Source organism: Pygoscelis adeliae, unplaced genomic scaffold (genome assembly GCF_000699105.1).
Source record: "Pygoscelis adeliae isolate BGI_AS28 unplaced genomic scaffold, ASM69910v1 Scaffold109, whole genome shotgun sequence".
Taxonomy (NCBI): Eukaryota; Metazoa; Chordata; class Aves; order Sphenisciformes; family Spheniscidae; genus Pygoscelis; species Pygoscelis adeliae.
The window spans coordinates 115,738-119,962 of record NW_008825556.1 but is presented as its reverse complement, the minus strand read 5'-3'; positions in this window follow the sequence as shown (position 1 = coordinate 119,962).

Sequence of the window (4,225 nt, the reverse complement as noted above, 5' to 3'; positions counted from 1 at the left end):
AATATCAAATATGGTTACATCCTAATGGAAGAGGAATAAATCTTTGCAGGTGAGCAAAACTGTGTGTTAAGAATATGTTATTATGCTGATCTATGTCAGCCTGTTGTTTCCACATCTTCTGTCAATATCCCATGGGCCATCTCTTGCTGTGTGTTTAGATCGCAATGTTTGGCTTGAAAGCTTTCTGGAGCAGGGAGCGCCCTTAGGTTTTGTGTTTGCGCAGTGCAGTCCTAGCAGCACTAGCTCCAAAGTGCTTTGTCAGTGAGTCATAAATGAATTAGTGTCCTAACGACAACCAGTGTTTTGGTGGTCTCATGATTGGGGTATCGCAAGAGCACGATGGGGCACTCATGGGGCTGTCAGAACGACACTGTCAAGCTGTTATTCTTGCTAACGATACCCAAAAGCAATGCCAATACAGCGGCACCTGCACCAACGCCTGCAGCCATAAAACTGCCGTGCTTAAGATTCCCCCCATGCTGCGATCACAGCTCCCCCTTTCAGGATCTAAGTAGCCTCACTAATAAAAATTTCCAGCTCATCAATTCCTGGGAATATAGACAGATTGCTCCAAAGGGAACTTGTTCTCTTACTGTCCCAAATGCAGGCACCCTATGTCAACAATCTGATGCACAAATGAGCCATGTTAGGATGAGGTGGCTATCTGTCATGAAGTTTTATTGATTTGTTTAGTCCTACTTCCTGTGTCACTCAAGCTATAAGGCTCAATATAATGACGCAGCTCTTCAGCCTAGTATCTCAATGACAGGAAAGCGGCTTTTCCAGAAAGGCGACGGCTGGCTGATTTGAAGGATTCATTTGTTCCAAAGGTTGGTACCTTGGTACAGTTCATTGCCTTGCAACAGGAATCCTCCTGCTATAACTCGGGGCCTTACGTCTAATTTGAAGTTGTTTAATTGATGTCTTCAGTTTTCTGCCACTGCCCACTTCCGAAGCACCACCAGCTCTCTTGAACCTGGTACGATTCCCCTATCAACGTTAAGTCACCATTCTCTTAGGCTTATGTTGGATAAACTGAATGGGCTGAAATCCTCACATCTTTCACAAACAAGTGGCTTTTCTGGAGACCTTGAATCCGAATCACTTCTGTGGCCTCTCTCTGTTCCAGCGCCCTCGGCACACGCAGCAGTACCATTCGCACTACAACTTCTGCAGTTTTACACATGGAAACCGCATTTTGCTCTCCGCTCTTACAGCTCTGCAGTTGTAACAGCCTCAGGTCTCAATCAGTGCTAGAGGCTGGTATGACGGGCCTCACCTAAACTACACTGCGTCTTCCAGCTACACCTCTCCTTTTTGCAATGAAGCAGAGCAGCCTTTGTATTAAGGGGAGGTCCAGCAGGAACAGCCGAAGGCAGCTTGCCCAGGGTGATAGAACTAGCTGCTGTAGACCAGAGTCAGCCCCATGTTAACAAGGCTTCCAGCAAGCTCCTGTCGCTCCAGGAGCTGCATCTCACCTTTCCTCCTCCCTCTACCCACTCTGCTGATGCCATAAAGCACCTCGGCTTAGCTCCTTGCTGCCTGGCCACTCCTGGGAAGCTGCCTGCTGCTGGCCGTGTAATCCACCGATGAGAAACACCTCTTTGAGCTCAGAATTGGCCATGCTTGTCCTGTTAGCTGAAACCCAAAAAGAGCATCAGTCTAAACCCAGAGGTGTTTAGGTAACAGCACAAAACCACTTGCCACCACCTCCAGGAACAACTTGGACCCCAAAGGACTTGCTGCTGCTGGAGTCTCCCCTCCTCCAACATTTTCCAGCTGCTTGGCACAGCAATGTAGCTCCCCTGCCCCACGGATTGAGCCGTGCATGACACCTGTCCTCTTTGCAGAAGGAGTGTTTACACACCACACTGCAGCTGCAGCAATGGGAACCTCTGCACGTTGCCATGAGCTCCTGGAAAAACAAGCAAACCCAGCCCATGCAGATGGGCTGCAGGGATCCTTCCCGGGGACACAGTGTGTGGCAGGGCACCAGCTCATCAGAAAAGCTCTCTGTGCTTGATGCACGGTGGAGGCATCTAAACTATGGATTTTCCCCCCCTGCAGCCTATTTTACATGCACCTAAAGCTGTTTTCTTTCCCCTCTCTCCCAAATTACAAGATCTTATGATTACAAGAAATCATGAAGGAATAACTATAAATATAGTTACAATTATGTATAATCATAATCACATGGATAATTTTTACATGAAAGTTGAGAGTCACTCCCACGGCTAAAGCCTTAAGGAAAAACAAACAAACAAATTCAAACACTACAATTCTCAGAGCTGAGGTGAAATTGCCAGCCCTGGTAACGACGGGCTTAGCTTTTCTGGAAACGGCACGTCTCGGAAGAGAATGGAAAATCCACGTTCTGTCCCAACAAAAAAAAAAAAAACCCACACGTGACTTTTGAGCCCAGCCTGTTGAATCTGTTGGTCTGTTCAAGTTCCTAACAGCTGATCTGATCTAACTTCCGTGGATACTCACACAGTACAGAGCAGACAAGCCAGGTCAGAGTCCATCTATCTTGAGCCAGTAATACAAGCTGGCCAGCCCCAAAATACAGGGCAATTAGAAAGCGATCCTTCCTCTGGTCATATTTCTCCAGCCTCCAGCCATCAGCTGTTTAGCCCTTCCCAAGTTGGAGGTTGCATCTTGACCAGCACGTTTAACCGCTGCTGATGGTCCTCTCTCCCCATTATTGGTCCACTCCTTGGTTAAACACATCCCTGCTTGCTACAGCCTGCGGCAATGAGATTGCACATGGCATGAGAAGATCTTCCTGTGTTCCTGTTTTAATTAACTCAATTGCAAACTAATGTGTCCCATTCAGAGCAGATGGAAACTGTGAGGTCATTTCACTGCAGTCAAGGGAACATCACCACCAGTTTATAGGAGCTGAAATAAAACTAGTGCAACAGTACTCAGCATTATTACAGGAGTTTGTGGGCCTGGTTTGTGCCTAGGTTAAAGGATAATGCCACAAAGTGAACGGAGCAAGGAAGGAGAGAAACGATCTAGCACAGTCATCAAGGAGAAATGCTCTTATCAAAATTTGGTCTCATCTGACGCAGCTTGGGCAGAGTCAATGGCATGATGCCACTTTACACCAAGCAATCCTTCACCTCCAAGACCAGGAAGGATTAAGGTCTTACTTCCCCCAGAATACTAAGCATCCAACATGGCAGCCGTCCTAATTCACCCGTATTTGTACAGCCCCTGGCGCAATGTAATTGTGGACAACGACTGGGTTTCTTAATAGCTACCACAACACAAATAGCCATCTTCACCCTGGTGACTGCATGGGAACAAAGCTGCTCCGCAACCTCTGGCCCCAGTTACAAATTCCAAGATCTTTTGCAAAATCAAAGCTGTCCAAACAGATCTGTTGCCCAATAAATGCTCCTAAGGAAGAAAAACAACAAAGAAAAACACAGAACTGTATGCGGTCTTTTAGAGATAAACTGTCCTGCAGGCAGGAAGCAGGTGGGAGAGACAGGAGTAAAACCCGTATCACCTCCCTCCACTCCCTACGCACAGAGTGACATGTTACCAAACATGTGGCTGCGAATATTCATTTGAATCTTCGGGCCACTGGACTGCAAAAACTCCATGAGATTCAGAGTAAACTGTCCTCCTGCTACAGAGGGTGGTTTGTACCAGCCAGGTTTTCCAGAGACGGTTTCTCCTGGACAAGCGCCAGGGACATCCACAGCAGGGATGTTTTCCATGTGGAACTGCAGGAATTTAATGCATTCAACGTGTAAAAATGGGAGCTTGCAGTATTTACCCAAAACAGCTCAACCTGCGAACACACAAACAATTTTGTGAAAGGCAGAAAAGCAAAGGCAGAGGGGCTAAACCAAAGAGGTGTAGGACCTCCTCACAGATGAGTCACAGTCAGAAGAAAAGGGCAAAAAAAATTCAAATGATTCATTTGTTACAAGTATTTTATTACGGCTATAATCACTAAGCTGAGACGGTTATCTCTGCTTACAGAGGGGCCAATTCAACTCTCAGGGAGACAAGGGTTTTTTCCTACAATTGCAAACATGGGAAATACAGAAACAAGGAGAATGATGCTCCCAAGATCTGGGCTTCAGTACTTCCCACCTGTCTGCTGTCGTACCAGCCAGGTATTTTATCTCGGCATTTATATCTCAGCCAGCAAGACACGCTGCTCCAGCACCCAGCTTTTCACCCAAATATGACAGAGTTGGAA